Source organism: Eleutherodactylus coqui, chromosome 11, assembly GCF_035609145.1.
Source record: "Eleutherodactylus coqui strain aEleCoq1 chromosome 11, aEleCoq1.hap1, whole genome shotgun sequence".
Taxonomy (NCBI): Eukaryota; Metazoa; Chordata; class Amphibia; order Anura; family Eleutherodactylidae; genus Eleutherodactylus; species Eleutherodactylus coqui.
The window spans coordinates 20,283,349-20,306,951 of record NC_089847.1 but is presented as its reverse complement, the minus strand read 5'-3'; the positions used below and the strand labels follow the sequence as shown (position 1 = coordinate 20,306,951).

Genomic DNA, 23,603 nt, shown 5'->3' with positions numbered 1-23,603 from the left:
TGGCTTGTGCCAGTACTACGGTCTTTGACATGCCAGAGACGCCCCCCACAACAGAGCAGCCAGTAATCTACAGTAAGAATACCTTGCCGGATATCCTCTGACATCAGAGCTGTACAGCCTTCAATCAGAATGTCTTTAGGCGTCAGACAGTGGATTGGAAAGGGTTAAGAAAAAACTAAAAACCATTTGATTAAAAATAACCTTTTTTTCCATCGATGGCGCTGTGTAAAGGCTTTTTTTTTTCCACGAGGCTAGCTGTTGTTTTTATTGCTACTATTTTGGGGCACATAATACTTCCCAAGTAACTACAGGGGTTACTTCTACCCCCGCGGTGATGTCACTCTCAACGAGGGGCTCGCTGAGCATGCACAGTCTTCCTCCCAGAAGATTTATGAATAAAGTGACAACTAGGTGTTACCATTTGGAGGTGTGTCCCTGCACACTATGGCCCTGTCCAATCAATGTTAAGTGTTGGGACACGCCCCTTTGACAAGAAAAAACGTATAACCTAGTGTTTTTTTTGCTGTGGCAACGAAAAACCCTGTTCTCATCCAGTGGTGTAACTCCTGCACGAGTCAATGACGGAGAAATCTAAATGTATGCGTGACCTTTGAACTCGTATGACCCCATATATTCGCTCGTTGGCGGATATCCTGACTCGGGGATAACGTTTTTGATATGACTGACAGCAATTGTAACACGTAAAGGTCGCCAATCAAGCTGGCAACCTCCTAAGTGGGAGATGCAAGTAGTAAGGTCAGAATGATCTCCCATGCAGATGTTAGATATCAGCTGGCGAATATCGCTAATTTCATGTCAGATTCAATCCTGAAGGGCAGAAACAGAAAAGTCCAAACTAAACGCTGGCAGTCATAATGTACGTTTTCTGTTTCATCTACCTCCCTCCTGCCCAGCCCTCCCCTCTATGTGTTCACTCTTAGCTTATTGGTGCATGAATAGAATAAAAACCACAGTAAAGACCGACACACAGCTAAAGAATATATTTTGTAATAGAAACATATTGTGGTCCCATGATCCAGTTCTGTTCTTAATTTCTTTTCATATTTTTTTTATAGATCTCTGAGCTTAGTTTTTTTGATACAGAGCTCCAAATCCCCTGCATAAACAACTAAAAGATCACATGCTGACTACCTCTAAACACCACTAGGGGGAGCTTATTGCATACTGTTCAAAATACACTGAATGTCCACTTTATTAGAGACATTCTTGGCCCTTTCATGATTGGCACTTCCCTGCATGGAAATTAGTGACCCCGGAGTGCGGCATAAAATGACGTGATATGTTTTCTGTGGATCAGTTTCAGTGTAAATCCAAATTAGATGGAAAAATCCAGCGATCTGAGCGATTCCAGCGAGGGCGGGTCATCGGTGCTAGACTGGCTGGGGCCTCACTGCCAACTGGGTGGGGTTTCTTGTACAATGGTGTAGACAGAATACCAGGCAGGGGCGTAACTATAGGGGATGCAGGGGATGCGGTTGCACCTGGGCCAAGGAGCCTTAGGGGGCCCATAAGGCTTCTCTTTTTAATACAGGTAGCCCAGTATTATAACTGAAGCATTATAGTTGGGGCCCCATTACAGATTTTGCATCAGGGCCCAGAAGCTTCAAGTTACGCCTCTGATACCAGGAATGACGTTATCAAAGAGAAGCATCCAATTAAAGGTAATGAACGGAAAACTTTTTTTTTCTGAAAGGGGTCAGAAGAGGATGTCAGGAATCATTCTGAAGAACAGATGCTGCACAGTCAAGAAAACTTCAGCCAAATACAACGCTGGTGTTCCAACTAACATTCCCAAATGCACAACTCGCTGGAGGGGCTGTAACAGCAGACGACCAGTCTAAGCGCCATTGTGTCTTAGAGAAATAGAAAGATGAGACTCCCAGCAGGCAAAAGAGTGAAAAAATTGTATCACTGATCAGCGGAAAAACATCCCCTGGCCAGATGAATGCAGATTTCTGTTGCCCCGTGCTGATGGGAGGCCAGAATTTGGCACAAGCAGCATGAATTGATGATCCCTTCCTGTCAGCTGGTCAGAACATGTCAGCACCGCCATCTATTCTGCAGTAGCTTCCTGTCCGCAGGGGCCGATATTCCTGCAAAACGATTTCATCATGCAGTGCAGTCTACACCAGGATGATGAATTGCTGCAGCTCTGAAGACCAAAGAAGTCCAACATGCTACTACTGTTAGATGGGGGGTCTCTATTAAAATTGGCCAATTAGTGTATAGCAAGCTCCCCCTAGTGGTGCCTGCAGGCAGTCATTATATTTGTAACTAGCTATACAAGTTATTTGAACCTGTGTATCCAAAAAAAAGGAGCTCCAACTCTACTAAAGAGATAGTAAGAAATGAATCCAAACCAAATTTAGATAAAATAGCCTAAACCGATTGCAGGTTGGAGCTCCACCAGCTGCAGAGGGAGGACATAGATTGTCTGCAACCTGTGGCTCTGCATCGGCTGTGGGGTTACAAGTCCCAGCATGCTGCTATCAGGCTGCGCCCGGGGCGGCGTGCTGCTGATATACATTATAACGGATATATATATATATATGAATGGGTTTTATAGATGCAGAAAACACCTTTTATCCTGGCAGCAAACAGGTGGAATAATAAAACACAACCGCAGCCCTGAAATATTTACTGCGCCGTCTCCCCGTCTGTATTTGGCAGCACGCTCCGCCAGAACTCAGGTCTCAATATTGCGCTGTCTGGCAGCTCAGATGTAGGCTTGGAATAAGCTTTTCCCGTTAAGATATGACACATTGGATCCAGCAGCTGCACCTGCACTTGTCATGCTGGAAGGCGCAACATCTCTACCCGGCTCCGCCGCTCCAACGTGTTGGCACAACTATACAGATCATCACAAACCCGCACACAATAATTCTCCGACAACTCTCACCGTCTGCAGTTATTTCCTGCCCGGAGCCAATATGCAAGGCGAAAAAATAGAACGCGAGAAAATCTAAGCAATATTCATAGTATCTGCGACTGAAGGAGGTGATAACATTGCAGGTGCGCCAACGCCTGGTACCTAAGGGACCCCAATGCCACAGAAGGGGTCAGCAGTTTAATACATCGCATGTGAGGATGGAGGGTGCCGAGAAGGGGTGATACAGGGGAGCTTCAAGTTATACTGTATATAATGCCTTAGCTGACAGGGCGACGGCTACAAGCTTATGGGGTGGTGGTGGGGGATGGACCAGACTGATGTAGGCTTGGGGTGATCGTCCTCCTTAGCTGCTCCTGGCCAGGTGATCTTCCTCTGTGCGGAAGCATCCTATGGAGATACATAAATCATCCCCCCGGCTCTGTCTCTTCCCTTCTGATGTTCTGAAGCATCATTTGTCAGCCAATTTCCACCCCCACAACATAACCGCTTAGTTTTGCTACTGCTTTTATGTTATGTGCTTGGTTCTGGTATTGTATCTATGTACTGACGTTAGTCCATGTTGTATTTATTTATGTTGTGAGTTTACTTCTGGTGCTGTATTTATGTTATCAGCTTAGATCTGGTATTGTATTTATAGTATGTGCTTGGTTCTGGTAGTGTATTTATGTTGTGGGTTTGGTTCTGTATTTATTTTATGTGCTTGGTTCTGATGCTGTATTTATGTACAAAGCTTGGTTCTGGTATTGTATCTATGTTCTGAGTTTGGTTCTGGTGCTGTATTTGTTATGAGCTTGGTTTTGGTGCTGTATTTATGAACTAAGCTTGGTTATGGTGTTGTATCTATGTTCTGAGTTTGGTTCTGGTGCTGCATTTGTTATGAGCTTGGTTTTCGTGCTGTATTTATGTACTAAGCTTGAATCTGGTATTGTATCCATGTTCTGAGTTTGGTTCTGGTGCTTTATGTATGCTATGAGCTTGGTTCTGGTACAGTATCTATTCCCTGAGCTGCTCTGGTGTAGGTTTGCTACTATCTTGCTGCTTTCTGTGCATTCAGTCTGCTCATCGGTGCAATATATATTGTTTTATCTTATGATGAGGGAGCAAAAATCATTTCTGCACTACTTATCTCTTGGGGAAGCAAAGAATCGGACAGGTTAGAATTGAACTGTTCTGGCCCTTGTCTATATTTTAGATTGATGGTGGATACAAGTGAATGCAGCATCCTCTGCTGGCAGATATGTTATGTGTATAGCCTACTTGTGTAATACCCTAATAGGTCCCCTAAAGGGACTGTGCCAAGTTTTAAACTTACCCTCTACCCACAGGATAAGGTAAAAGTGTCTGATTGTTTGGGGTCTGACTGCTGGGACTACCACAGATGATGACAACAGGGTCCTGCGTCCCACTGTATGAACAAAGTGATAGTCAAGCATATGCACTGCCACACCATTCATCTCTATGGGACTGCATAAGTACAGCAATTGGCTACCTCCAATAGTCCCATAGACTAAAGCCTCCATGCCCACCCGTATCACATCTTGTATCCAAGCTAGAGGCGGTACAACAGGGTACTGGAGCCTCCATGCCCGCCCGTATCACATCTTGTATCCAAGCTAACGGCGGCACAACAGAGTACTAGAGCCTCCATGCTTGCCCGTATCACATCTTGTATCCAAGCTAGAGGTGGTACAACAGGGTACTAGAGCCTCCATGCCCGCCTGTATCACATCTTGTATCCAAGCTAGAGGCGGTACAACAGGGTACTAGAGCCTCCATGCCCGCCCATATCACATCTTGTATCCAAGCTAGAGGTGGTACAACAGGGTACTAGAGCCTCCATGCCCGCCTGTATCACATCTTGTATCCAAGCTAGAGGCGGTACAACTGAGTACTAAAACCTACATGACTGTCCATTTCACATCTTCCATCTAAGCTAGAGGTGGTACAACAGGGTACTAGAGCCTCCATGCCCACCCATATCACATCTTGTATCCAAGCTAGAGGCAGTACAACAGGGTACTAGAGCCTCCATGCTCGCTCGTATCACATCTTGTATCCAAGCTAGAGGTGGTACAACAGGGTCCTAGAGCCTCCATGCCCACCTGTATCACATCTTGTATCCAAGCTAGAGGCGGTACAACAGGGTACTAGAGCCTCCATGCCTGCCCGTATCATATCTTGTATCCAAGCTAGGAGCGGTACAACAGGGTCCTAGAGCCTCCATGCCCACCTGTATCACATCTTGTATCCAAGCTAGAGGCGGTACAACAGGGTACTAGAGCCTCCATGCCCACCTGTATCACATTTTATATCCAAGCTAGAGGCTGTACAACAGGGTACTAGAGCCTCCATGCCTGCCCGTATCACATCTTGTATCCAAGCTAGAGGCGGTACAACAGGGTACTAGAACCTCCATGCCCCCCGTATCACATCTTGTATCCAAGCTAGTGGTACAACAGGGTACTAGAGCCTCCATGCCCACCTGTATCACATCTTGTATCCAAGCTAGAGGCAGTACAACAGGGTACTAGAGCCTCCATGCCCACCCGTATCACATCTTGTATCCAAGCTAGAGGCAGTACAACAGGGTACTAGAGCCTCCATGTCTGACTGTATCACATTTTATATCCAAGCTAGAGGCTGTACAACAGGGTACAAGAGCCTCCATGCCCCCCGTATCACATCTTGTATCCAAGCTAGTGGTACAACAGGGTACTAGAGCCTCCATGCCTGCCTGTATCACATTTTATATCCAAGCTAGAGGTGGTAAAACTGAGTACTAAAGCCTTCATGCCCACCCATATCACATCTTGTATCCAAGCTAGTGATGGTACAACGGGGTATTAGAGTCTCCATGTCCGCTCGTAAAAAGTATGTTAAAATGCACCGATATGCATGCGAAAGTATCTCATTCATGAAGCAAATATGTTGTGCTGAAGCGTATGCATCTCCATATCCTGTCCAAGTAGGAAGACAGCAGCGGACGTTGCATGCCCTGCTCTCATCTCTGATGCCGACCGGAATGGGACATGCAGCAATTGTTTTTCATGCAGACCATTGGTCTTCATGAAAAATCACACATGTGAATAACTGGGTTGGTTAACATGAGTCTGTGTGCTGCCTGTGAAATGTGATTGGTCCCAGCAAGAGAAACCAAGTCATCTTGTAGATAAAATACCTTTTAATCGCTAACAAAAATACATGATGTTACAGCGAGCTTTCAGACTTTTACTCTCAGTTCTTCATCAAGGCGCAATGAAATGGATCCATTTCATTATGCTTTGATGAAGGACTAACAGTAAAGGCTCTGAAAGCTTGCATTAACATCATGTATTTTTGTTAGCTATTAAAAGCTGTAGTATCTACAAGATTACTTGGTTTCTCTTGATGGGAACAATCACACTTTGCTCTACTGGCTAACATGGTACTAAACTTTTTTCATTCTGCCCTTAAAATACATACCTGGCATATATGCCCATAAGATCGGGCCCTTATAATAATCATGAACCTATGTGCTGAAATTAAGTATCATATTATAGGGCGGTCGGCATGTGGGAAGAGGTGCAGCAGCAGCCGCTTCACAATAGTGAGAAAGTGAGTTTCTAAATTAAACCCTTGTGGTTTCTGACACCTGTGTGCGAGGATTTGCATGGTACGGTAATATGTGTAGCAGAACATGTGACACGGACGTCTGGGCAGAATATTGTCTCCTATGATAGACAGTGGGGGCACCGAGGGGGTGCAGGAGAATATGGCCGGGTATATACTTCCTGTACCCGTAACGTTCCTCACCAAGATGGACGACAGCAAAACAAAAAATATATACATGCCAAATATATATCTTTACAAGTTTACAGAATAAAAAACACTCATATTAATAGGATACAGTTATGTTAAAGCCAAGCAGAAGGGGGAGCCGTATTCACATTCGACAGAGCACCATTATATAGGGTAAGTAAATAAGGGAGATGAAACAATACCTCTGCAACGCCACCTATTGGATGAAACAATACCTCTGCAGCGCCACCTAATGGATGGCAGCATTAGGTGCTCTCCTCAAGAAAAGACAATACCCTTCCCGACTCACATCATAGGCCTCTCACTGGGCAAACCAGAATCTTACTGCAGCGACCGAGACACAAGACCCACGCTGAGGAGCTGGCGGGGTAGAGATGGCACTTGTCACGGTGGCTCTAGCAAACTCCTCCCCGGAGGGACGCATGGAACCTCAGCTCTCTTCCAGGCAACTTTAAGACAGCGGTTAACTGTATAGATGTGTAGTGGACTCAAGACGTTGTCACTCGTGACGCCACCGTTCCGTAACACCGTTGCCTATCTGGCGATTGAAGTAAGAGAGCCCCCACACGATTGAACTTAGAACTCAATCACTGGGCAGTGACTGGCGGACTTTACTTCTGATTGGATAACATACAGCTTTACTCACTCATGCAGGAAATACAGCTTTAGCAGACAGTCAGGGAGGAAGACACAGGATGAAACCGGGCCTACAGTTGCTCTCTGTATAGCTCCGCTCCTGGACTCACACACTCCGGGATGCAGAATAAGACCGGAGGAGGACACTACACTCCGTAGACACTTACTCGAACTCAGAAGATTAACGACTGCATGGTGGACTCCTTTCTTCTCTTACTCCTCAGAGGTGGTTCCTGGGATGGTAAACATCAGGATACTTCTCCTCCGCTTCCATCTCTTCACCACATGAGGGTTGAAGGTACCCCCATGTGGCCGGCACTCCTACTCCACTCAGCCGTTGAAGCCGATAGAAGACTACAGAAGACCACACCTAACTCTCAATCACTCATATTTATATTCATACCACCACGTAACTAGACAAACTTATTACTTTTTCCGGACATATCCCAGCCACTTTCAGACATTAACCTCTCACATGCTGCAGCTGTGCAGTACACATAACAGCAGACAAGAGACTTTGCACAGCGCATCCGCATAAAAGACATGACATGTATGACAATTATGGAGGGGCCAGAAATAGGTGTTTCAGGCCACTACACTACTGCATACTGAAGAGGGGCAAGAACCCTGAAACAGCTGTCTGTGTATGGTATTCTGGCTTGGTTTTTAATTTCCAATCATTGTTACGACGATTTGAAGGAATTGTGCCACCAATAGGTGGCGCTGCAGAGGTATTGTTCTATCTCCCTTATTTGCATTAGCCAGAGGAGTATGCATGGCCTTATAAGTCTCACCACTCACCTTCTAGGTGCTCTCCTCAACGAGTGACAAGGTTAATATATACACTCACTGTAAAACCAATCTCCTAGATGTTGTCAGGGTGAATGAAACTTTCTATGTGTGATTGTAACGTTGATATTAGTAAGTGGTTACAATATCAGAGCAGAAGGAGAATTTATTGGGGTAAACTGACCCCTTGAAGGGAAGCTCTAGTACCCTGTTGTACCGCCTCTAACTTGGATACAAGATGTGATACAGGCGGGCATGGAAGCTCTAGTACCCTGTTGTACCGCCTCTAGCTTGGATACAAGATGTGATACAGGCGGTCATGGAGGCTCTAGTACCCTGTTGGGTTGCCTCTAGCTTGGATACAAGATGTGATATAGGAAGCCATGGAGGCTCTAGTACCCTGTTATACCGCCTCTAGCTTGGATACAAGATGTGATACGGAAAGGCATGGAGGCTCTAGTACCCTGTTATATCGCCTCTAGCTTGGATACAAGATGTGATACGGAAAGGCATGGAGGCTCTAGTACCCTGTTGTACCACCTGTAGCTTGGATACAAGGTGTAATACAGGGGGCATGGAGGCTCTCGTACCCTGTTGTACCGCCTCTAGCTTGGATACAAGATGTGATACAGACAGCCATGGAGGCTCTAGTACCCTGTTGTACCACCTCTAGCTTGGATACAAGGTGTAATACAGGGGGCATGGAGGCTCTAGTACCCTGTTGGGCTGCCTCTACCTTGGATACCATATGTGATAAAGGTGGGCATGGAGGCTCTATTACCTTGTTCGGCCGCCTCCAGCTTGGATAATAGGTGTGATATGGACAGGCATGGTGGCTCTAATATCCTGTTGGGCCGTATATAGCTTGGATACAAGATGTGATACAGGCAGGAATGGAGGCTCTAGTACCCTATCACCTCTATCCTGGATACAAGATGTGATACGGGCAGGCATGGAGGCATACTGGTTCTGTATGGTATCCTATGGCATATCGCTAGATATTTGCTACAACTAAGAGTCTAGATTGTGCCAACTCATAGGCTGTGGAAGTTGGTGTCCCAGATGGTCCCCTAAATGTTCTGCTGGTGATAGATCTGGCGACCGGGCAGCCACAGAAGCTTAACAATGTTGTGGGGGCTCCTGTGACCCCCTTGTGTGTGCGGTCGAGCATTATCCTGCTGGAAGCCACCATGAGAGGAACACGTGGCTGCAGGATGTCCTGAACATATCGCTGAGCTGTCATTGTACCTCGTACAACTACCAGGGGTGACTGACTGTCATATGTGATGTCCCCCCAGACCATCACACCAGCAGGGGGCAGTGTGCCGCTCCACAGCAAAGGCAGGATTGAGGTGATCACCCCTAGGTCCCTCGACATTAACACTGCCGTCGTCAGCGCCCAAACGAAACCTGGATTCATCGCTGAAGACAACCCAGTTCTACTCCGTAGCATCCAGTTTCATAGTTTACTACATCACTGTAAACGGAGGCTGCGGTGGGTGTCAAGGGCCGTACACGTAATGGGCGCCGTGAGACCAAATGTCTTTCAGCCAAGCGCCTGGAAATGGTTCTAAAAGACACAGGGACCTGTAACGATGGCGCCCCCTGTCTCTGGATGGCAGATAACAAAACAGTTGTAGCTGCTCATGCTTGTTGGACGATCAGACGATTCTCTCTACTGGTGGTCTGTAGGGGGCATCCTGAGCCCGGTCACCTAGTGTGCCCTCACACATCCAGTGGTCCCAACACCTCCTAACAGTCTGGTCAGATACTCCTCTCTACTGGTGGTCTGTAGGGGGTCCTGAACTCGGTCACTTTGTGTGCCCCCATCCACTGGTCCCAACACCTCCTAACAGTCTGGTCAGACGCTCCTCTCTACTGGTGGTCTGTCGAGGGCATTCTGAGCCTGGTGACCTTGTGTGCCATCACACATCCACTGGTCCCAACACCTCCTAACAGTCTGGTCAGACGCTCCTCTCTACTGGTGGTCTGTCGAGGGCATTCTGAGCCTGGTGACCTTGTGTGCCCTCACACATCCACTGGTCCCAACACCTCTTAACAATCTGTTTAGATGCTCCTCTCTACTGGTGGTCTGTAGGGGGCGTCCTGAGCCCGGTCACCTAGTGTGCCCTCACACATCCACTGGTCCCAACACCTCCTAACAGTCTGGTCAGACGCTCCTCTCTACTGGTGCTCTGTAGGGGGCGTCCTGAGCCCGGTCACCTAGTGTGCCCTCACACATCCACTGGTCCCAAGACCTCCTAACAGTCTGGTCAGACGCTCCTCTCTACTGGTGGTCTGTCGAGGGCATTCTGAGCCTGGTGACCTTGTGTGCCATCACACATCCACTGGTCCCAACACCTCCTAACAGTCTGGTCAGACGCTCCTCTCTACTGGTGGTCTGTCGAGGGCATTCTGAGCCTGGTGACCTTGTGTGCCCTCACACATCCACTGGTCCCAACACCTCTTAACAATCTGTTTAGATGCTCCTCTCTACTGGTGGTCTGTAGGGGGCGTCCTGAGCCCGGTCACCTAGTGTGCCCTCACACATCCACTGGTCCCAACACCTCCTAACAGTCTGGTCAGACGCTCCTCTCTACTGGTGCTCTGTAGGGGGCGTCCTGAGCCCGGTCACCTAGTGTGCCCTCACACATCCACTGGTCCTAACACCTCCTAAGAGTCTGGTCAGACCCTCCTCTCTACTGGTGGTCTGTAGGGGGCGTCCTGAGCCCGGTCACCTAGTGTGCCCTCACACATCCACTGGTCCCAAGACCTCCTAACAGTCTGGTCAGACGTTCCTCTTTACTGGAGGTCTGTCGAGGGCATTCTGAGCCCGGTGACCTTGTGTGCCCTCACACATCCACTGGTCCCAACACCACCTAACAATCTTGTCTAAACGGCCCAGTTGGTGGGCAATTCATTGATACGACATCCAGCTTCTCACATCCCAATAATGCCCCCCATCTCTGTCTCTGGTAACGGGGTGAAATCTCTTCTCTGCGTCGTAGAGGCGTCTAGTGGCCAACAAGCTCTACAAGTGGAAGAAGAGGTCACTGCACACAAGGAGCCTCCGAGAGCCTCTTATAGGCCAAGGGGGGAACCACTTTTAGGGCCTCCGGCGACAAGACCGTCCATCTAATCACCACAACTCTCATCATTTATAGATCTGTCTGAGATGGAACTGCAGGACGAGTTTTGCAGCAAAACGACAACTTTTTCAGCGGCGGATTTTTTTTTTGACCGAGTGTATATCTTGGTAGCCTCATGTTTCTGCACCTTTAACAGCTCATTACATATTCAGTACTTGCGTCATACCACACGTGTATAAAGATAAAAACAGGAAGGACTCTGTTCTGTCTGGAAGACCGCGGGGCTGAAACTTCCTTATCTCGCCCACAACTCCTCCTTTACCGGGTCTCTGCCTCTGGGCAGCTAGAAACTTGTTAGACTTGAACTTTTTCATTGAACCTTTCTGTTACTTTACTCTTTCTCTGTTCGGTGTGGACAATGCAGAATAAGAAAGAAGAGATCTGACAGCAGAGGAGGAGACGACAGAGATGACACTCGTCAGGAGGAGCACCTGCACAGACTGCACCCAAGTAAGTAACAGAGCAAACTGCAGCCTGACTGTAGAATGGGACAGCTGCGAGTGACATTCACCAAATGACTGTGACTGCCCCGACACTTTATTGTAAGAGCATTAAAAGAATAGTACGAGCTCCCTCCTGGGAAAGCTGGGTCGCAACCAATATGACCACCATTATAGCTCCCGTATACTTGGCATATGGCAAATCTGTATGAGCAGGAATGATAAATGCATAAACTAGTCTGATTTTCCATTCAGTAGTCTTAGAAAGTTTTCTGACAACCCTTGTACAACCATTAAGGCTGTTACGTATGCTGTTAAGTTGTCACCTAGCTTTCCTAGAGTTCTGAAAGGCAAATCTGTCCAGTGATGAAGCGGTCCAGTGTTGCTCGATGACTGGCAGAATTGACCCTTGGGATGTTAGTCAAGTTGATAGCTGCTGGAGATTTTTTAAAATTTTGGGGGGTAAATGTCCCTAGAGTTTTGCTACTAAAGGGGTATTCCGGCATTTGACCTCTCGCAGTATTGATGACCTATCCTCAGGCTACGTCATCAGTAGTTGATCGTCAGAGGTCTGCCATTCGGGATCACCAGTAATCGATTTGTCTCCACCTCCGCAGCGGGTTAGATTGGGGTTGGAGCCAGAACCAGAGGTGTAATTGAAGCTTATGGGCCCCAATGAAAACCTGTAATAGGGCCCCCAACTATAGTGCTTTATTCATAGTACTGGGTCCCCTATATGGAGGGAAGAGACCTTATGGGCCCCCTAAGCCTCCTGGGCCTGGGTCCAACCGCATCCCCTGCAGTTACACTGGTGGCCAGAAATGCAATAGAAAGTTTTGCTCACATTGAAGTCAATGGGAATTATGTCTTCGACTGCAGTGTTCCCCAACTCCAGTCCTCGGGGACCGCCAACAGGTCATGTTTTCAGGATTTCCTCAGTGTTACACAGGTGATGTAATTATTGTCAGCGCCTCAGACATTGCCACAGGTCTTCTTACCATAGGATATTCTGAAAACATGACCTGTTGGTGGTCCCTGAGGACTGGAGTTGGGGACCACTGTTCCATTGCACTTCCAGTTCTAACCCCAATGCAGACAGAAATTAAAAGATGTCCATCCCCAATGCAGACGAAGCTCCGGCCTGATGCAGTGAGTGCAGGGACTGAGATTAGGTGATTGCCGGGGTCCACAGAGGTGGATCCCCACCGATTGACTATTGATGACCTATTCTAAGGATAAGTCATAAGTATTGCAAGAGGTTAAATGCCTGGAATCCCCCTTTAATGTAGTTTATGTAAAAGAGCTATTGTGTTTGAGCGAAGGTTACTGTCAGCACAGGAGCTCCTTGTGTCACAGGATGAAGACAGAAGTGCTTCTTTGTCTTTTATTAGCTATTGTTCTTTATATGTATTATTATATTACTACCACTGGTATGACGGCAGAAGTCTCTATTCACATCAGCGCTTTGCTTTCCGTTTTTAACTCATCCGTTTTCTTTAAAGTGATAGTAAAGCGGAATTAAAATAGAATCAAAAAGAAACCAAAGTTTCCTTTTTTAACTGATCTGGTTGTCATAGCTGTCATGAAAAGGACCAAAAACACTGATGTGCGTCTGCCGCCTAGGATCCTTGCTGACCAGCTGGGCCTGTGTGCTTGTGCACTGAGTTGATTTCTGCAGAAAGCACACAGCTCCATTTCCTCTGCAGTGGCCAGGTTTGGTATTACAGGCCATTGACTTCAGAGCCTGTAATACCAAACCCGGCCACTGCAGTGCAAACGGAGCTGTCTGTTTCCTGCAGAAATCAGCTAAGTGTACTAGTGCGCCGTTCTGGTGAACAGCTGATCAGCACGGTCCCTTCACTGATCTGCTATTCATTGCTTATCATATCAATAGTTTACACCTGAACAACCCCTTTTAGGGGTTCACTTTTTTATATGTAAAGTAATTTCTAAGTGGAGCTAGAGTGGTTGCACAGGATTAGAAAGCATGGCTAATTTTTCCTCTAAAACAAGCGCCACACCCGTCCACAGGTTATGTGTGGTATTACAGCTCAGTACCATTCACTTCAATAGAGCTTAGCTGCAATACCAGACACGACCCATAGACAGGTGTGGCGTTGTTTTTGGAAGAAAGTAGCAATCGTTTTCTAACCGTGTACAAGACATATAACTGTTCAGTGCTGACATTGTGCAATAGAAACGGGGTCATATTAACGTGACCTTTAAGGCTTTGTGGTTAGAAATGACACAAAGTGAAGTCAATGTTGACTAATGCATGTAGAATCGCTTATCTGGAGCAGGAAAATACACATTACCTCAAAATGTTCTGCCTCAGGGTACCGACTGCAGCGCGTGTCACTGGCTTGAATAGAGGAGACTGTTGGAAAGTGTAGCTGCTGCAGAACCTCTTTGGAGGCATATGTTTGCTGAGACTTCAGGATGTTCTAATTCAGCAGTTAGACAGTCCACTAACCTATCACCGCCGTCAGCTGAAGGATACAATGGATCCTTTATCCCGTGTGAGATCAGAGACGTCTAAATTGAAATTGAAAGTCCATTGAGCGTCACCTATTGATGTGCCCCCTTCTCAGGAGCGGCACAAACAGCATTTACACCTAAATGCACAAAACCATCAGTAACAGTAAGTCGTCGAGTCTTCACTCTGCGCTAAATCTACTTATTCTGCTTATTGAAGGCGCACGCACACGGCTATACTACAGCTTCCATTCACTGTCATATGAGTCAGTGTGCATGAGCCCTTAGCCCAGTGATGGCGAACCTGTTAGAGACCGAGCGCCCAAACTGCAACCCAAAACCCACTTATTTATGGCAAAGTGGAGGGCGGGGCTTATCACGATGTATGATTTTACCCCCGTCGTTCTAAAAAGGACAGGGCTGTTTCAAAATAGACAGCATGCAGATTTTGAATGAAATGGATGCAGCTGTAATAGTGACCCCCCCTCCCCCCACGGCACCCCCAGCGGTAATAGTGACCCCCCCACGGTGGCCCCCAGCGGTAATAGTGACGACCCCACGGCAGCCTCCAGTAGTAATAGTGACACACACACACACCCACGGTGGCCCCCAGCGCTAATTGTTAACCCCCCTCCCCACAGTGGCCCCCAGTAGTAACAGTGACATCCCACAGAGTGGCCCCCTGTAGTAATAGTGACACCCTACAGAGCGGCCCCCACTAGTAATAGCTTCCCTGAGACCCATATACATACCGCCTCCTCTGATCGGCACTGCTGTTGGCGCTGATCCCAGGTGCACACTGTGACGTCAGTGTGTGCTGCTGGACGCCTCCTCCCCTGCTCTCACGGAACCAAAGAGCAGATGTTAGGGAGGGGGGAGGAGGATCCCGGCTGCACACTGATGTCACAGTGGCGCAGTTCAGTGAATACTGGCAGAGGAGCCGCCTCCCCTGCTGCTATTCACTAACGTGGTGAGTGGACGGTGGCGGTGTGTGCCAGCAGCGAGGGCTCTGCGTGCTGCCTCTGGCACGTGTGCCATAGATTCGCCACCACTGCCTTAGCCTGTGAAGCAATGATTGTTGGCGCCATATAAATATGGAGCACGTATACCATTTTCTACTCTAGATCTCGGCTATGCCCTCATGGGTTTTACACGGAATGTTTGGCTGTGTTCACACATTGCAGACATACTGCTGTGATAATTGCATCCAAACGCCCTTGATGTCTCCAACGTGTGAACACAGCTTTAGCAGAGCTAATAATCACTCAAGACCTCAAGGAGTCCATGCTTTCCCCTGAGATCGGAAGCCGACAGTAACAGGCGCCGGCAGCTGCATAGCAAGGAACTTGACAATACGGTCATTACCCAATTTCCTCCTCTTGTTAAAATGTGTGCGCACTTCTTATAATGACTTCTAAAGGTGAACCCTGAAGTTTTCATAGAAGCTACTCTGCACTTAACAGCAACCATCCAGAGGGGTGGTATATTACCTGCACTTGTTCTTCTCTGCTGCCCCTACGATCACCTGGTTCCAGGTCCTGTTTTCAGCCATCTAAAATAGCCAACAATCTTCAGACTATGTAATTCCCATAGTGCATTGGTAGTGTTAAATTACTAATGCACTATACCTGCTCTCTGATTGGCCAGAGATGTTCACGTGATCAGCACTAGCCAATCAGAGAGCAGTGCACAGTGTGCATTAGTTAGAAAATTGCTGAAGCCATCTTAAATGGTCAAAACTGTGGCCTGAAATAGGCATGATTGAAGGGGGCAGCAGAGAAGATGTTAAAGTCTATAACTCCCACCCAGCCACACTACAGTGAATGTTGGGGGACTTGGTGGATGTAAGGGATGGACTCTGGTCCTGGGAATGGTGTTATAGTGAAGCGTGCTGCAGATCCCCCAGTGGAAAGGATCTATAGGAGTCAGGTAGGGGTTAGTAGCAAAACTTGCATTTATTTTAGTGTCAGGTGGCAAACAGGCTGATATTCCATACAGCTTCCAACATCAAGATCCGAGGTGGTGACTGGAGATACCGTTGCCTACAACAAAATGCTGTACTGCTTATCCAGGTTTTGCACTTGGGCCCTAGGACAATTATTGAAACCACGTAGCTGGCACCTTTCATTTTTCGCAGACCCAAGAATAATGCTGTATGAGGATTGATGTTGATTCCCCTAACCAGCTGTTTGAAGTTGTTGCTACACCTCATATGCTCTCCTTTCTCTGAAGATTCTGGAACTCTACAAGAGTTTTTATAAACTTCTGTGGTCCTCCAGCAGCATAGAGCTGAGAAGCAGGAGAAATCCTCTAAATAATGTGGAGTGACTGAGGCTGGTCTATCCTTCTATATTAAACTCCCTGATCCTCCAGTCACCAACTTCAATATAGACATCAACTGAGCCCATACAAAAGGATGTTAAAAGAGAGTAACCCGTAATAACATGTAAAACCACTTAAAACATATATCCATCCTATTATCCCAATGCAAAATTAACCCTTAGTAGTGAAAACTCCGGGTCACTACACATCCTGTCATGTAAACTAATATGGAGACATTTTTTGCACCTGGCTAATTCCAGTCTGAAGGCAGGTCTGGTGACCCAAACTTGCAATATTGTAGGGATTTATATGATACATTTTCCCTTAGCAGCCAATCAGAGCATGGTTTATATTACATAATATATGCTCTTAGCAATCTGAGCGCTGATTTTCATTTGCCCTTAGCCCTCACTTACCCTGTTTCCCTGAAAATAAGACATACCCTGAAAATAAGACATAGCATGATTTTTCAGGCTTTTTGAGGATGCTTGAAATATAAGCCCTACTCCAAAATTAAGCCCTGCTAACAATTAATTAAAAAAGTAAATTTAAATAGTGTCCAGGCAGCTATACATGTAAAAAAGTTAAACCTTTTTGAACAAAAATTAATATAAGACACTGTCTTATTTTCGAGGAAACATGTTAGTAGTAGCAGTCAGTAGGTTTACATTAAAGGTGTTTTCCCATCTGGTCTTTTATGGCACACTCAGAGAATACGCCCTAAAATTCTGGGACTCGCAGCTTACTAAGGTCCGAGCCCAACTGCCCCAGGCCCATCCGCATGTAGCGACCGGGAATCACGGAAACGACCGAGTGGGCTGTCTTGCGTAAATCCCATAGATTGGCAATCATGGAAAAAGCGTAGAACAGCTTTGATCGGCTGCTTCTGTCCACCTAGATAACTTGTACAGAGTGACCAGCAAATATAATGCAATTCATGGCAATATACCCCTTCATCGGATAGCACTGGAACTGTGGACTCATACACACAAGATAAACCGGACCTTTGTTGGTGGGGATCACTCCAAGGTACATGAAGCAAAATAGGGATCCTCCTATCTCCTGTGGGTACTCGGCCGCTGTCACCCGGCAGATAATCCTGAAAGCAGGTCTAGGGGAGAACCTACTCACCTCATAGTTCTTGGCATCATCCCCACCAACAGAGGTCATGTCTCTCCTGTGGGTACGAGTGCAGAGTTCCAGCACAATCTGATGAATGGGTATATTGAAATATATTATATTACCGGGTCATTAAAAAAAAGAAGTCCGGTTCACTTCTGGAGTTTGTGCTTTGTTTTAGGCCACAGACGTTGTGCACCGTTGGCTTGATCTTTCTTAGCTACCCTATCCACGTACTACCACGCTCACTCTAATAATGTAGGGTCTCCTGAGGTGCCACCACTTCTTCTACTGTTACTATTAGTGAGCCAAACATCAGTTGTTCTTCACACAGAAGCCATCACTACAGAATTTATACTAGGGGTGCTCCACCATTTTTCTCACTCTGTTACAACTGGGGTATTCCCATTGTGGCCATATTTGGCGAAGACGGGAATATCCTTTTTAAGGCCAGCGCTCCACAGGTACTTACAGTCAAGGTAAAATAGTGGGTTACTGCAATCGGCAAGTATCATCAATGTACTAGGCGGCTTCCAATCATATTGCAGCTCTTGCAACTCTTGTCCAGCTTTTTCCGCCATAGAGAAACAACGAGGTGGTGTCACTGTAATTGTATCATGACTGCCACACAACCAAAAGATGACGAATGGCGGTAACGGTGCCACTTCTAAGAAGTTGAGATTTAGGCTGCACTGCTGACTCACTCTCATGACTTGGCCCGATCCCCGTAGAAGTCTGTCTCGCTCTACTCACCTATGCAGCTACAGAAGTATCCATACAGCGCATATTATAGCATAAACTAGTAATTGTCCTTTGACCACGTGGGCCACAAGTGGTTTGTAGTCCTGTAACGGTTGAACTACTGACGCAGGACAGGGGCATAACTATAGGGGATGCAGGGGATGCGGTTGCACCCGGGCCCAGGAGCCTTAGGGGGCCCATAAGGCCTCTCTTCTCCATATAGGGAGCCCAGTACTATGAGTAAAGCATTATAGTTGGGGGCCCTGTTACAAGTTTTGCATCGTGGCCCGGGAGCTTCAAGTTACACCTCTGACCCAGGACATAGATGCGGCAAATTGTACTATGAGGCAAAAGAGCTTGCAATCCAAGAACTCGTCACATCAGTGTTTTGCCTTCTGTTTTTAATGGATCCGTTTTTTTCAACATGAAAGAGGTAATAAAATGGATTTAAAAGTTTGCATTTCCTTAACGGGTTAGGAAGGAAGATCTGTCAAAAAATGGACCATTTCTATCAGTTTGTGGCCATTTCATTCCATTTACATCCGTTTTTTCTTTCTTCCCTTCTGCGCGTGTGTATTTAAAAACGAATCTGTTAGATGGACAACAAAAACAGACGCAAACGGAAACCTTCCTGGCAGGTTTCATCACCAATTGACTATAAAGTAAAAAAACACACAAAAGGGTCCTTTTCCATTTGCTTTCTATTTTTTCTAATGGAAAAACCGTCTGCAGTTTGTGCTATTTTTCCATTAAAAAGACAGAAAGCAAACAGAATGGAACTGAAGTGAGCAAAGCTGACCTTTCCTTCACTCCCCACATTCAGTCACTTGCTCGCTCATGTGACCTGTACCTCAAGAACATCTCCCGAATTCACTCTTTCCTCACTGTGAAGGCATCAAAAACTCTTACTGTCACCCTTATCCATTCTCGGCTTGATTACTGCAATTCGCTACTGATCGGTCTTCCCCTCGCTAAACTCTCTCCTCTCCGATCCCTACTGAATGCAACAGCCAGGCTTATCTTCTTGTCAAGCTGCTACACTGATGCCTCCACCCTGTGCCAATCACTGCACTGTTGCCTCCATCCTGTGCCAGTTGCTGCACTGATGCCTCCACCCTGTGCCAATCACTGCACTGTTGCCTCCATCCTGTGCCAGTTGCTGCACTGATGCCTCCACCCTGTGCCAATCACTGCACTGTTGCCTCCATCCTGTGCCAGTTGCTGCACTGATGACTCCGCCCTGTGCCAATCACTGCACTGTTGCCTCCATCCTGTGCCAGTTGCTGCACTGATGACTCCGCCCAGTGCCAGTCGCTGCACTACTTGCCCGTCAAATGTAGAATACAATTTAAACTCATAACTCATCCATAAAGCTCTCCACAATTGCTGCACCACCCTGTATCTCGTCCCTCATCTCTGTCTACCATCCTGCCCTTGCTCTCCGCTCTTCTAATGACCTCAGACTAAATTCCTCTCTAATCCATACCTCTCACTCCTGCCTCCAAGATTTCTCCTGAGCTGCACCAGTTTTCTGGAATGCGCTACCCTGGACAATCAGGTTCATTTCCAATGCCCACAGCTTTAAGCAAGCCATAAAATCGCATCTTTTTAGGGAGGCCTACCATATTCCTTGAACTAAACTTCTTTATCTACCCTACTTCTACACTATCCCTTGGAAACCCAAATCCCTTCTTCTTCCCATTGCATCCCACTTCAACTCTTATCTGGTTATTCCCAACCATGACTGGTGATAGCCTTGCAAGCCGGGCCCTCACCCAAATGGTGCGGATTTTCTTGTAGATCTACTGCGGGATTTAACCCTTGCATTGATGAAGTTGAAATCCACATCATAAATAGACATGCTGAGGATTTAGTATCCACAGCTGACCCAGAAATCCGCAGGATTCATGACTAGTGCAGATTAAAAGACATGAAAACCGAGTTCCTGATCCCAGGAGCTTACAGTCAGCGAAGGGTTACCGCTTATGTTCTATCCTGCTACCGTATGTATTTCCCATTCTGACTTGAGTCATGTAAAGTCCATTTGATCATAGGTAAGGGAGCTTATGTGAAGCTTGCAGCACCAGGAAGGAAGTGGATGCAGTAGTGCAGAAAGTCGAGGCTTGGGGTGGGGAACATTGTAAAATCATATAGGCAAAAAAGCAGAAGCAACGAAACGAGGAAGTAGTTTAGGGCTTTCTCCATCATCATGTGTCGTGTTACATAGCTGGCGGCCATAAGAGCCAGGGGTCATCTGTCAAAAGGCTGAGGGATGGTGGGTAAGTAAATGAAGCCAGGCACAGGGTGTATGCAACCACTCTGCCAACTCTACCCGCTCTTGTTTTTTTATTCAGTGATCCCTACCTGTCCTGTGTTTGTAGTACTACTCATTTCTGCACAGTTGGTGTCCACTTTATTGACTTTTAGGGTGTAAATCGGTAAACAAGGGTCAGAGCACCCCAATTGGATATGAGTTGTAAAGGGGGTTGTCAGTCTTCTATAAACACAGCTTAATTATTGTATAGGAAGAAGCAGTTTTGCAACTTTCTAAAAGGCTTTGCATTCCAATTCCTCAAGATCTCTGCTTGCTGTCAGTAAATGAGAAGTTGTTTGAATTCAGAGGCTGAAAAGCAGGTAATGCTGAGGGTTTGTTACAGTTGTATCCGTCTACATAATCCACTGTGAGCCAAATGCATAAATACACTAATTTCTATAGTTTGCAACAATGTATCAATTCAGGTGTAATATATCAGACTGAAGCGCAGATATCAGAAGGAAAGAATATCTTGTATATACGGCCAACTTGAGGGAGCGGTCACCGCACGGTTCGGTTGTGGCTGCCGGTGATGCAGGTCCATGCAGCTTGCCGATTAATTAAGAGTTCACAAGCTGTCAATTGTTAATGGCAGCAGAATTTTAGGCAAACTGTACACAGTCATTAGTCTTTGAACTAACAGCAAATTTTTTTTTGGAGGGGGGGTTACTTTTTGTCACCCTCGACTTTCAAGACACGTAATGTTTTATTTTTCTGTCTACATAACAAGACGAGGGCTTGTTTTTTGCATGAGAAGTTGTATTTTTTAATCATGTGATGCAGAGTGTAAAGGCAGCAGAAATGGAGTCCAAAGCTCTCGCTCACGACCTAAAGGTTGTAGGTTCAATCCCCGCATGGTTCAGGTATCCCACTCAAGGTTGACTCAGTCTTCCATCCTTCTGAGGTCGGTAATATGAGTACCCAGCTTGGTAGGGGGGAAGTAATAAATTAATTACCTGAAACCACTGCGGAATAAGTTGGCGCTATACAAATAACAATATTTTTCTTTTTCTTTTACTACATAATGCACCAAAAATTTTTTAAAAGTGTTCAAGTGGGATGAAAAGCAAAAAAAAAAAAATACACAACTGCACTATTTTTGTGGGTGTTTTTTTGCGGAATTCATAGTGCAGTAAAAATAACGTGTCCATTATGACGCTACTATATTTGTAGCTTTTTTTGTTTTATTACGTGAAAACATTTTTTTAAAGCTACAGAGTCATTTATTTCAGTTTGCACCTGGCTATTGATCCGGGTAGGAGTCATGGTACCTTGTTGCCGTGTTTCAGGCAGCAGGGGTATTAGGCTCTCATGCCCAGGCTCTGGCCACTTACGGTTAGATACGGGCACCCCATTGGAAGTAGGACCCAGCAGAACTACCAAAGAAAACTTGTGCAGTCAGACATTATGCGGTGCTCAAAACTTTTATAACAAGCAGTTCAACTTGGGCCAATCTGGCCGAATTAGGTGACCGTCCCTTGTCTAAGGGACAATAAAGGAACAAATTTATTTCTGACCGCCCAGTAATCAAAGACAGCCCACAAAGTCCATAGAAGAACAGTTAGCAATGTGCGTTAGGAAGCCGTGCAACTTACGGTTTGGAGTATCCAGATGAACAGTCTTTCACTTCCCGCTTTAGTACAGGCCGTAACCCATCTCGTCTCACAGTAGAATCCACAGGACTGGTTCCTTTAGGGGTGGCTGCTGATGTCCCCTCTGGAATGTATCTGGAGGAATAAAATAACTTTTTTTATGACACCACGGATGCTGTCACATCTCTTCTTCTACAAGCCTCTGGAATGTGTGTCAGCAGAGACACCCTCAGTGGTTGAGAACCCCATGTGCCAGGCGACCTGTGCCACCCACCCTCTTTAGTAGGGGCAGATGACCGCAAAGGTCACAAACTTCTAAGAAATTACAGATGTTGCAGTGTTTTTAGAAATCACAGATATCATCATGTTGCTCTCCTAGTGGTTTTACATAGGACTACAGACCTACCGTAGTTACTACAAAAACACCAGTGAGTTCAGGAAAAAAGTTTGGTACCGTGTTAGCCAGTAGAGCAAAATGCCATATTCCCAGAAGAAGTTGTTAAATGTATAACAACTTTTGACACTTTGAACAGAGAGTTAAACTGCTCGAAAGGGTTCATGCGTGACTGGGAAGTATGAGACATCTATAGCACAGGTAACACACAGGCCTGGTGACCCCCTAACACTAATTCAGGGACCATAAAACCTTCACATCTGTATCAGCGACTATTTAAAGAGGTTTGTGTTTCTGTTGTAGTATTCTTTTAAGTGCAAATTAATCACATCCGTGTCTGTGCCTTGTCCTAAGTATGTGTGTATAAATATCCATGCCTCTTCGGATCTATTTCATTTAAGCCTGAAGCAGAACCCTGCGTAGGCTCGAAAGCTAGCAGTAACATCATGTATTTTTGTTAGCCATTAAAAGGTATCATATCTACAAGATCGCCAGTGAGTTGTCATTGTACATAGAAAAAAACTGTGAAATGATAGAAATGGAAGCACAAAACCCTTTTCATGATCCGCAAATTATGGGCAAGTGACTTGACCGCTATTTAGACGACATTCCATGCTCGGAGTATAAGGTAATGAAGCTGCAGCCGGGTATTGGGTCATGGATTATGTTATTGCCCCCTTGGTAGAGGGACGTTTTCAGTTTTGCATCATAGTGCCTATTTAAAGGGACATTAAATCTATAGGCTGTATGCTATTTATTTATTGTTTTCTGTTGTCAGCCACACCAACCAAAGCAGAGGCTTACTGTAGTGGTTTGCAATGTGATGACTGGTAGGGGGTACGGTAACGTGTTTGTCAGTCATCTCTGCCTGTTTTATCTCTTACAATTTGTCTATTGTGTTGAGAACAGGAAATGCAGAAATA

The 23,603-nt window shown here is 46.2% G+C and overlaps 1 protein-coding gene and 1 long non-coding RNA gene across 2 annotated transcripts in view; one reads left to right on the top strand and one right to left on the bottom strand.

Annotated features, from left to right (window-relative positions):
• The window catches only part of LOC136582614 (uncharacterized), a 64,752-nt gene extending 42,431 nt beyond the window's left edge, over nucleotides 1–22,321 (bottom strand). Inside the window, exon 1 of the long non-coding RNA XR_010787203.1 lies at nucleotides 22,290–22,321. This is a non-coding gene — a long non-coding RNA (uncharacterized lncRNA). The remainder of the gene's footprint in view (nucleotides 1–22,289) is intronic.
• Nucleotides 11,518–23,603, top strand: part of PLCG2 (phospholipase C gamma 2) — a 130,084-nt gene continuing 117,998 nt past the window's right edge. Inside the window, exon 1 of the mRNA XM_066583776.1 lies at nucleotides 11,518–11,733. The gene's annotated coding sequence lies outside the window, so the exon portion shown is untranslated. The remainder of the gene's footprint in view (nucleotides 11,734–23,603) is intronic.